At 45.4% G+C, this 12,250-nt stretch overlaps 2 pseudogenes; one reads left to right on the top strand and one right to left on the bottom strand.

Annotated features, from left to right (window-relative positions):
- The window catches only part of LOC142574740 (monocarboxylate transporter 12-like), a 31,450-nt pseudogene extending 25,821 nt beyond the window's left edge, over window positions 1-5,629 (top strand).
- LOC142576932 (U2 spliceosomal RNA) lies at window positions 3,720-3,901 on the bottom strand (annotated as a pseudogene).
- Window positions 5,630-12,250: the final 6,621 nt, after the last annotated feature.

Here is a 12,250-nt window from a genome sequence, read left to right on the forward strand (position 1 = left end):
TATTGCCCGAATATTTTTTTCCGAATTAACAATTATGTCAAATCCTTAACATTTGTGGTGAAACAGTTACATGTGTTACACTGCCCTCTCTACATGCAGCCCAACTAGCTCTCTGCCTAGCCTGAGCAAGCAAATAAAAAAACATCCAGTGCACGGATACTGCGTTAGAAATTGCGCTATGGGTATGGGCGCTTCTCGCAGCGTGTCTCCTGAATTTATGTGATTAACTCGCTGCGCGTAGTGCATCTTGAAATTCCGTAAGGTCTCGATAATGAAGAGACCTCGAATCAGAACGCATAGCCTCAGAAAACTTAATTGAAACTCCATGGTTCTAGACTGGGCCTAACATGCTGGAAAAAATGCACTCTGGGGATGCAATTTGTAAGAGTTTTACTTCTTAACTTCTTTCTATTCGTTGCTCTTGATCCGTCAAGAGTGATTCTAGCGATAGCGTGAATTTGGCTTCCTGCAGGTCGGCGACGAAGTGCCGGAAGTGTGAGAAATAGAAATTATTGCAAGCAAAACTCAGCCTTCTTGAGAGCTATGCAAGAAGCCGGGAAGTAGGGCGAATCTCGAGCATGCAAAGATTTCGCATTAACGTTGTTCGAACAAGTGTGCGCGGACTAGAGAGTTTTATAATCCTGCGATTACTAAACTATGATGAAACCGTAGAACGCTCTGGACCGATAGGTTAACACATCCAACGAGTATTGAAGAGGCTGTAGAAGTGTTTAGGGCCGCGAGTTCCGTCCATTAATCATCGCTGCACGTTGGACCTACTATTTGGTTGCGGACAATGTAAGTCAAGCTTTGTCAAAGACCCATGAGATGACGACTTGATGGTTTTTAGCTAATGAAACAAGGAAAGCCGGGGATCATGGACGCTATAACGTAAAACTATGCAACGTTTTCTATTCCAATTCTGCAATCAGCCCTCCGTGATTGGAGAAAAACTTTCTTGGAACCCCCCCCTTCCACCTGTCTGTCACGCGACGTCACGAAAACCGCGACAGCTCCCAATCTGATATAACGTGTACACACGAATTATGCATAATTTCACCGAACAAAAGAAAAATAGTTATTTCTGATTCGACGCCTCTTTGCCATTAGTCCTCGGCTATTGGTCAAAAGTTTTGGGGCAGCACCCACTTCACCTGCCTCTCACGCGACGTCACAAAACCGCAAAAACTCCCCGCGTCAAAGTGACAAGTACGTGATAAAAATGCAATAATATGCCGAACAAAACTGAATTTCCTTCTGAATAGCCGCAGCCTGCCCCGTTCCGAAAGGAATAAAATATGGCTGCCGCCGATCGCTCAGGCACTGCCTACTTGCACCTGTCCGAGAGCATGGGCTTATTTGCGTGTAATAAAGGTTTTTGTGTGGCCGTGTAAAGTTTTTGAGCACTTTGGGCACATTTACGATCTCTTCCTGCCAACTCTCCTTTGCTAAGGATCCGCTTTAGCGTCATTCTTCAGCTTCCGTTGCATGCCGCTGCGATTGTCGACGAGCCGCTGCAAGCTAAGTAAGGGAAAGCGGACCAATCACAGACGCCGGCACCACCGTTTTCATCCGGTTGTCGATTTTCATTGCAATGGCTCTGTCCACTGCACTGAATCTCTCTCCATTTGAGCGTGCTCCTCGCCTCTTGTGGGCCAATTAGATAAGATAAGCCGCTCAGTGTAGGCAATGTTATTCGTTTTTAAAGCAAACAAAAATTACCTCCTATGAACACGGAGAACGTTTGATTGTTCTGTTCAGAGAATCCTGCGGGTGACCACCCGATGCTTGCGTCGGTGGTTACGCAAATTTGATGTCAGAAGATTCGAATAGTTTTACTTTATAGGGCCCCATATTTCGTATTTTGGTTACAGAACTTAATTTCCGATAGGGGGTCAGCAGAACGCGAGAGAAACCAAGTTCAACCTGCCTGACGCTTTCTAAATAGTCCTTTTTGATTCAGAGGGGCGGGGGTCGGAAAACGGCTGCAACTTACACAACTGAAAGCTCGGCAAATTAGTAATATTGAGTAGTAAGGCGGGAGTTAGCGTCACCCCTTCCGTTTCTCGTGTGTCCATATTGTTTCCCAGTCTACCTTTACAAAATATGAACGCTAGCAACGCCGAAGGGCTTTTTTAAGAGGTGTCAATAGGCATAAATATATATTGTGCTTCGTACATAATCGTTACTTATTGTTATTTCATGTCTCGAGCTTCATTCACGTCACGAATTACTCAGAAGGCCGTCCTTGTTATTACTATAACACATTGAACCTGGTTTGAAGAGCTTGTAGATTAGCCGTGAAATTATATAGGTACACCGGAGGAGGAGACGGTGTGTAGAAATGTGGCTTACTCTATTTGTTGACGTTTTTCTCTTCGTTTCCGAGTGGTAGAAAAAGTGTGTTTGCCGTCTTGCGAAATATCCGTAGTTTTTCAAATAACCGATAATTTAAGGCTAAACACTTAGGGAAAATTACTTCTCGTATTTATGATTGTGCTGTGGGTTCATACGAAACAAAATCTCCCCGAACTAGTGGATAACAACGTCGTGAGTAATTTTGGTCCACATTTGTGGCGCCTAATGTCGAATGAATAATTTCCCATCAAAACCTGGAAACATGTTTGATGCCATTACGGGTATTATGTAACTCGTACATGACAATAAACACACTAACAAATGTCAGGACGCCCGCCCTAATGAACCGTTCTGTGTGTCACTTCAATAATTCTATACATTTTCCGTAGGCTTGCCGCATTAGTGTAACAGAAGCTAAATCGGTTCTGTATAAATTTGTTGTGATTTTCATAACACTCGTAGTGAGAACATAAGGAATTACTGGAGTGCATACGGGACGTTTGTTTGGGCAGGCTAGGGTAGTCTGTTGGAACGAAACGAAAGCAAAAGCGAAAAAAGAAAAAAAAAGGCAATACTTTTGACGGGACCGAAAATGTTACCAAAACGTTACTTATTATTTTGCTTAGTAGTGAAACCTACATATTTTGATCGGTTTTCGGTTCAAGGGGAAAGTCGGCAATCCGAAACAACCGGCGTCAGGCACCGTCAGCATTAGCGCGTATCTCAGGGGTCCGCATAAGCTCGTACATCAGGCAAGGATAGTGCGAGTGATAGCGCGTCAAGCGTTCAACTAATCTAAGCCTGCCGCTCCGTGCACGAGCAGATAGGCATCGCAGCAAAACCCAGGCCTTCGCGCCGAAGAGCTGACCATATCATTTTTCAAGGGTACAATATTTTGTTACCAAAGTTCTATCATCTGTTTATGTTCATTTGTGTTCGTTTAATTGAAACAGCGGTCCCGCATTTCGGCGAGTACAATCGATGACACGCTGCTTCTGATATCATGCTCAGTGCCTGGACTCACGGCAGTGAGCACGATCTGAGAATTCATAATTTACATATTGAGAAAAATAATTAGTCTCTTCATCGTTATATCACTCCCAAAATTTTTGCATGCAAATCAACACCGTTATAAATCATTACGGATCATTTTTTCCCTTTCCGCAGCACAACTGGAACGGAACTTTGTTCAGTGGGACAAAACAAAACCCCGAACGAAAGACATTTCGTTCCGACACCCAGGGCTAAGCCGCATGCATATGTTTATCCTGTCTAAGCAATTTTCAGCTTATTAAATTATTTCACCTTTTATAGCGACACTGTTTATGGCTAGGGTTCCGTGCATTATTCTACTGCGTGTATGAAAACGGGCCGATTGTGGTGATAGTGAAATACCGGGCAGACCCGCGGCGGAGGTGAAGTAGGCTTCAATCACTCCGTCAACATTCAAAAATAAGTTTAATATCTTGAGTCCAAGTACAGGACCCGTATCAGATATTAAGCTGATAAGAACGGATAGTACACTTTGGCTCGCGTCGGCCATGTGGACTTTCGCACCACCATTTCTTTCCCGGCTTTTCAAGCACTTGTTTATATACTTTCTTTCCGCTTTCCCGTGTAGGTGGTTCCGTCTGAAGTCACACGTGTCTAGTTTCCTCCATCTCCTCGGGGCGACGGTTCAGTCGTCGACTTGAATGTATATAACAATCAGGGTAACTAAGTTCGTACTTATCTTCAAAATCCTGTGTCACCTCTGTGTCATGTGTTAAATAGGTTTGCGGGCCATGCACCTTCGCAGAGTCGAATGGGGCATTACTTTTTTTTGAATACGCTTGTAGGTTATACGTGTGAATACTGACATGTCTATTCTCGCAGGATTCTTTCGAGACAAAATGGGCTCGTACGACAACCTCTTCCGGTCCCTTGCAGCCTTGGCCTTCCTCGTCGCGGTGATGCTTCTAGGTCTCGTGTGCCACGAAAGGGCAAACAGCCGGATCCGGTGTCTGAATGGTCACTCCGGCTCCATTAGCAACCACGGAGTCACCGTATAGCGGCAGTCTTCTTGCACCCACCGAGTTGTCATGTTAGTGAGCTGAGTTGGGTGCCCGGTAACGTACCTAAGTGGTTTCGCGCATGGCAATACGCTCACCGAAGCGTATGTACGGGGTTCACCCTGTTTTTTTACTGTTTAGTTGAAAGCCATCATCATCCTGACCATAAACTCCTACGAAGGAAGGCGACCAAGTGAGGTTTTTGCAGACCTCTCTGCTTTCAGCTCCCCATGTTTTCGCATTCTTTACATATCGCGACAATAGCGTTGCGCTTATAAGATGGCAGCGCTACCAACATGCTCCACAATGTAGTAGTAGGCTGTGTTCGTGGATGTCAGATATAGGAAGGGGAATGGTGCGAAAAACAACGACACCAATGACCCATGACCTACAATGCTACCAGTGATGATTCCGCTGACGATGGCTTCGTGGTTGTCATCAGCACAATGCAAACGTAAAAGGTTCAGCACCGTACTTCGTTTAACTACTTCATTTGTATAAGGAAGGCAGGCTTCTAAGGCATTCACCATAATTTTCATCCCTGTACATCATCAACATCATCAGAGATCCCAACGTGCAAACTGTATATACGCATCTCGAGGCGATGATTTAATGGTGTTGATAAAGGCCGAGTCAAGAGCCGCAATTATTTTTCCAGCAGCAGGTATTCTTGCACTAAACGTAGGCCTTCTGAAAGATCACCGACTTCGCAGGTACGAAAGTCTGCTCTCCTGTTTCGCCAGACAAACCAATTACCATTAGTGTTAGCAACGACAATGACGACACGATTGTCCAAGCTGATTGACAACTTCCAAAGGTAGTTACAGAAGGAGCTATTTTACACATTTTTATCGTGTTGGCAAGTCCTGTTGTGTGAAAGTTGCAATGGTGAATGCTCTCCTTTGCTTGCCACGGTGGGCTATTTCGCGTATTGAATTTCTCTTTTTTATACTAAGATTCCTGCACTGCCAAACATGCTTAGAGCTTGTAGACGTGAGCAATGCGCGAGTGAACAGTTGCTGCAGGAATCACACCAGAGTGACTGCCGACGCTGTTTCGACTACAATTGAGCAATGTAGCAAAAGGTTATATTGCGACTGACGGCATGTGTTATGTATGAAGCGTGTACTTCAGCAGACCTCGTCTGTGACGCATTCCTCTCGACTTGCTGAGCCATCTGGCTCCGCCGCCACAAAGTGCGTGCATGAGGCTTGTCTGAATAAATATTCTCGGAATATATGTGATGTGCATTCTATTCCGCCCAGCAGCGGAAAAATTTTGAGAGCAAAAAAATCATCATCATCATCATCATCAGCCTGGTTACGCCCACTGCAGGGCAAAGGCCTCTCCCATATTTCTCCAACAACCACGGTCACGTACTAATTGTGGCCATGCCGTCCCTGCAAACTTCTTAATCTCATCCGCCCACCTAACTTTCTGCCGCCCCCTGCTACGCTTCCCTTCCCTTGGGATCCAGTCCGTAACCCTTAATGACCATCGGTTATCTTCCCTCCTCATTACATGTCCTGCCCATGCCCATTTCTTTTTCTTGATTTCAACTAAGATGTCATTAACTCGCGTTTGTTCCCTCACCCAATCTGCTCTTTTCTTATCCCTTAACGTTACACCTATCACTCTTCTTTCCATAGCTCGTTGTGTCGTCCTCAATTTGAGTAGAACCCTTTTCGTAAGCCTCCAGGTTTCTGCCCCGTAGGTGAGTACTGGTAAGACACAGCTATTATATACTTTTCTCTTGAGGTATAACGGCAACCTGCTGTTCATGATTTGGGAATGCCTGCCAAACGCACTCCAACCCATTCTTATTCTTCTGATTATTTCCGTCTCATGATCCGGATCCGCCGTCACTACCTGCCCTAAGTAGATGTATTCCCTTACGACTTCCAGTGCCTCGCTGCCTATTGTAAATTCCTGTTCTCTCCCGAGACTGTTAAGCATTACTTTAGTTTTCTGCAGATTAATTTTTAGACCCACTCTTCTGCTTTGCCTCTCCAAGTCAGTGAGCATGCATTGCAATTGGTCCCCTGAGTTACTAAGCAAGGCAATATCATCAGCGAATCGCAAGTTACTAAGGTATTCTCCATTAACTTTTATCTCCAATTCTTCCCAATCCAGGTCTCTGAATACCTTCTGTAAACACGCTGTGAATAGCATTGGAGATATCGTATCTCCCTGCCTGACGCCTTTCTTTATTGGGATTTTGTTGCTTGCTTTATGGAGGACTACGGTGCCTGTGGAGCCGCTATAGATATCTTCCAGTATTTTTACATATGGCTCATCTACACCCTGATTCCGTAATGCCTCCATGACTGCTGAGGTTTCGACTGAATCAAACGCTTTCTCATAATCAATGAAAGCTATATATAACGGTTGCTTATATTCTGCACATTTCTCTATCACGTGATTGATAGTGTGAATATGGTCTATTGTTGAGTAGCCTTTACGGAATCCTGCCTGATCCTTTGGTTGACAGAAGTCTAAGGTGTTCCTGATTCTATTTGCAATTACCTTAGTAAATACTTTGTAGGCAACAGACAGTAAGCTGATCGGTCTATAATTTTTCAAGTCTTTGGCGTCCCCTTTCTTATGGATTAGGATTATGTTAGCATTCTTCCAAGATTCCGGTACGCTCGAGGTCATGAGGCATTGCGTATACAGGGTGGCCAGTTTCTCTAGAACAATCTGTCCACCATCCTTCAACAAATCTGGATCAGGTAACAGCAGATTTGTTGGAGCAAAAAAATAATGTTTATTTAATGTGCCGATGAAGATGCAGTTCACCAGTTGTGTGGAATGCTCAGTACAGGACGCCGTGATCCCTCGCCCCCTGTCGTGCTCTATCCACGTGTCGAAGCAAGTCCTCGAGACAAGAGTTGGTCAGAAGGCCCTAACCCTGCTCCGCGGTAGGGTTTTGGGGGATGGGAGGCACTGTCCTGCTGCGCGCGCTCTCCCATACCTTATTGTAGAAAGTGCACGGCGCCGTGTATTTCTTGCGCGCGCAGTTATGACATGTCGAATACATAATGTGGAACAGTGCTTGCTTGTAGCGTTCTTCATCAAACGGCCAACTCTCTGGTCGTCTTGGGGAGTGGTGAAAATACCACCTAGTGCCGAGTGTGTGTAGAGCCATTATTTTTGTGCATCGTCTAGTTACAGCTTCATCTAGGGCCCCCGCGGCGCGAACACTAATCCGCTTAGCCCTGAGAATCTTCGCGGGCTGCGGCGTGTGCCAACATGATCCCGGCCAGGCACTTCAGCCCCTGAGTACACACTTGTACATATCCGGGATCTCCTTAGTCCTTTTCAGCACGTCTAAAGCCACAGCACATATCCTTCCAAGTTTCTAGTGTCTACACGCCGCATGGGAGCCCATTACACGACTACTTGCTTGTAGTCCGGCACACATATTGAAGAGCGGCACATATCCTGTGACACGCACCCAGTGGTCTAGCGTGGCATGAAAATGGTTATTGAAGAACGGCGTATACCATATAGCCCATACCTAATCACCTAAGTTGAGGAGAGATTGACAGACGCAGTAGCGATGGTGGTCCGACGCTAGATTCCGAATTTAAATTCGTCAACGCAGCTTCCCGATACTTTACCCATTAGTCCATGTACTATCCCATGACCCAAATTGACGCGATAGATGTCAGATACGAAGCGACAAGCTAATCGCAGAGAAAACCATTTTCGCAAAGAATGCTAATCACTCAGCAGAATGCCCACGTGCTCCAGCGATGAGGACCTCCACATTACTGACACCTAAGTGACCACTGTTCCAAAGTTCTCCAGAACTATGTGACCAGGAATACTCTTCCACGGAATACCGTTACATTAAGAACGAGGTTCGTCTTGCAGCAGATTATGAGGAATAACGCGTCACAGAAAGAAAGTGCAATTATTTATTTATTTTAACTGTCTAAGTTCAGCTGGCAAATGCTTCTTTAACCCTTTCAGTGTCACCGATATACCAATGCGTCTCCATTTCTGTCCAGCCATGTGAATGATGCACCCGCACGTTATCCACTCTCTCCAGTAGGACGTGCACATTAACATGAAGTTGGCGAGCGTCGAAGTACTTCCGCCATTTGCTGCATATTTCTAGAAGCACATTTTCTCGTGTCTGTGGGTTTGCTCTGTTTGGGATCTTCCTAGCGCGCTTCGGAAGACGCCCCTCCATGGACGGGGTTACGCCGTGCGGAGTGCACATCTGCGTATACGAAGGGTGGCTCCCGGTCTTTGTGCACCACTAGCGCGGCAATCCTACGTTAAAATATCGTACCCCAGCACACGCCTGCCACTATTACGTGTTTCTACGATCTGCCGTACGTTCATATAAGGTGCTTTTTAAACGCGAAGCATTCCCTTGCAAACCTTACCGGGTTTCGTGACCGTGGTCGCTGAGGTTGGGATGTTCCCTTGCCGAATGGACTAACCAATCACAGCTAACCATGCGCGCAGCTGGGTTTCTCGCAGCACCACACGATGGCGCTCTCGTGCACGAAAATGTGGTAGCGGTGTCGCCAGCCTTGCGGGGGAAAGACAATAAGAAGCAGAAAGGTCGCCTTCGCGCATCCGTGGCTGCATGGTAATGAAGAAAACACTTCGGGATAGAATGGTTAGCTTTACGTACGTATGCGCATGTGCCTCTGAAACCACGATGCGTACAAGTCATCCGTCGGACTTGCTAGTAGTCAGCAACTCAACCTAACAGAAGGTTCTGTGCAACTGCTGTGCCCGCACGCTTGTGTGTGTGCGTGAGCGCGCGTGAGTGCAGTCGTGTTCGGACTTATGTCGTGTTTGGACTTGCAGAAAGCTTCGCTGTATACGCATTGTAACTCGTTGGACCTGCTGCAGATCTTTTTTTCTCTTTTCTTGTTCTTTTGATCCCGGCAAGGCGGGTCGAAAATTGGCAGAACGCTTAAGATTCGCCTTTAAGGGTGGAACGCGACATTTTTCAAAGATCCCTGACTGCTTCTCGCGCTTCCCGGCAACTGCAGCTTATGAAACCGTAATGCTTAACGGGAAACGCTCGTGCTGAACGCTATGGACGAAGCAGAGCTTTCTTGTAGAAACGGTAGGCGATAAGGAGGAGGCGATCACCATCTGGAGATGTTGCAGGGAAACGGGCGCGGCTCATCGTGGCCTCCGAGGTAGGCGCGCACAAATCTTGGAGGCCATGGCTACCATATGAATGGTATAAATGCTGGAAAATGGGTTTGTGTTTGAGTTCCCGCTTAAAAGAATTGCTTTCTTGTGTACTCAAATTACAATCAGACGCTGTCCTGTACGTGGATTGTGTTTAGATTGTACTTTACAATTTTTCTGAACCATGTTACGTTGAGGAATTCAATTATTTCAATAACGCCTCTGTGCCACTTGGTGGGCTTGCCTGGTTGCAGTTCGGAATAATTTTTCACCAAGCGACCTCCAAGGACGACATCGGATTTTTGCGACACGGGTGCCTTAACGCCATCACGTAAAAATTGGGGAAGTGTGGGCGTCAGAAAGAAACTAAATAGGAGATGCAAGATTAAGACCGTGCTAATAATGCCTTGGAGGTTCTGTATGCTGGACAAGTTGGTATCCCATACTCAAGAAAGAATAGCGCTAATAAAACAGGACGAGCGCAGGAACAATACACGAACAAGCGCAGACTAGCGACAGTAGTTTATTAAAAAAGACACACCTGTGCACGCAATCTGGCAAACACGTGTATAAGCTTAAAAATTAGTGGTTAAAGAATCAATTTCTGTTTCGTGCAGACTGCAACCACACACGCCACCACGGGTGGGAATAAATAGTCATGCAGCAACTTCCATCACTATCTTCTCTTTGTCTCTTGACAACTCCTTGGTTCCCCCTCATTAACGGTTTGTACTTCCATTCCTTGCGATATAAGCACAATTTCGACGATGGCTTCACTTTCAAAGAGTCTTTGTGATCCATTAATCTGTAATGTACCACATTATTATTTCCGTAATGTACTACATTATTTATTTATTTTTACATACTGCTTGCCATCTTGCGCTATAGCAGAAGTCGTGATATCATGGTATGGTAATGACAGACAAAAAGTCGGTCACGGGCAATGTACGAAAATTTCAGGACAATGCATTCACACGTTGAATTGTCGACGAGAAAAAACTATGTATACCCATGTCAGTTCCGGTTTGCAGCGGCAAAATGTTTACTTTATGAGAGCTACGCGTGGGGGAAGGTTCAACAAACCTAGAGTATTTATCTAAGCTGGTAAAGCGTGGCGGGCTAATTAAAGTGTGGAGGAATTTATGCTTTCGTTGTGGTGGCGCGTTGCCAGAGCGGTTAAGTTGAGATTAGAGATGGCATAAGAAGGTGAAAAATTGGTGTCGTAGGGACGGCAGATAAAAAGAACAGCTTTTTGTTGTGCGGACTCAATCTTGAGCATGTGTTGGCGGGCTAGTTGGTTAAGCATGATCACAAAGACGGCACCGAATAAAACAACACACGAAGAAGGGGGACACGAGACAGCACGTCTACGTGCTGTCTCGTGTCCCCCTTCTTCGTGTGTTGTTTTATTCGGCGCCGTCTTTGTAATCAGACTCAATCTTGTTAATAGCGTTTGTATGAAAAGTGTACCAAACTATCGAAAAGTATTGGGCAGGTTAGTGCTTTACACTTTAGCAGCTTAGTTTCTTGAGGAGTCACACGAAGTATTCGTTGCAGATAGCCGAGTTTTTTTAATGATTTAGTACATATTACTTCAATATGCTTGCTCCAAAAGAAGTTGTAAGTGAATAAAAGTCAGATGTACTTATATTCGCGTACTTATTTTCGTAAAGGAGTTAATGATAGCTTATGAGAAAACTAAAGGATTCAAACGACTAGTGAACGTGTTTTAAATGATTTTGCTGAAGTTTATACTAATCTGCCAGGTGTTACACCATGAGCAGAAGTCAAGTCAAGAAAAAGTCAAGAACACAATTCAGGGCATTATAGTACTTCGCAGTATCTGAGTCCATGACGATAGGAGGTGGTTGCGCATGGCAATCTTTCAGGTATTGTGTCACTGCTACATCATAGCTGGTCAGAACGTCTCTGTTCCGAGAAAGACAATGAACGGTCCAGCAAGGCCATTTTATGGCCATCATGCTTTATTGTCCAGGTATGCGTGTAAGACTTTCATGCGGGCAAACTTCTCATCTAAGGTATTTTGCATTACGCCTCATTACCTTTATTGGCCATCTAGCCATCATCCAATGACTGTCGCAAAAAATCGTTGCCGTCGGCTGCGTTGGAGCGCGTGATTGCGTCAGCACAGCAACCCGATGGTCTACCCCAAAAAACATTGACGCATGTATACAAATGACACGTAGCACATTTAGCAATGAATTAACATGCGATGCGTAGACGCAACCACATACAAAACGCAACAGGGAGTCGTAACTATCGTGGTAGATGGGCACCAAGGGAAGCAAACAGGACGTCGATACGCGGGTATGAAGCTCTATACTCTATCTCAGTAGTTCCTGGTAGCGCTTTAGAAGCTACACGAATTCTTAACCAATAGGAAGACCGAATGTCAATCCAGATATGTTCATCCGCGCCACGTCGTCTGCTCAGTATCTGCTTGCCATCCTGTTGGTACATACTCCATGGTTGGTGGGTTGACGAAAAAATATTTTGACGCCATACAAGAGACGGACAACAGATTCCGCGAGTCGACCACATATGCATTCTTGGGCTCCTAATCGAAGCCACCGGATGCCACGGACACACGATCAAATACTTAACCGCCAAAACCAAAAACATGATCAGACTCATTCACAGAGTCTCAGGGC

This window comes from Dermacentor variabilis, chromosome 3 (genome assembly GCF_050947875.1).
Source record: "Dermacentor variabilis isolate Ectoservices chromosome 3, ASM5094787v1, whole genome shotgun sequence".
Taxonomy (NCBI): Eukaryota; Metazoa; Arthropoda; class Arachnida; order Ixodida; family Ixodidae; genus Dermacentor; species Dermacentor variabilis.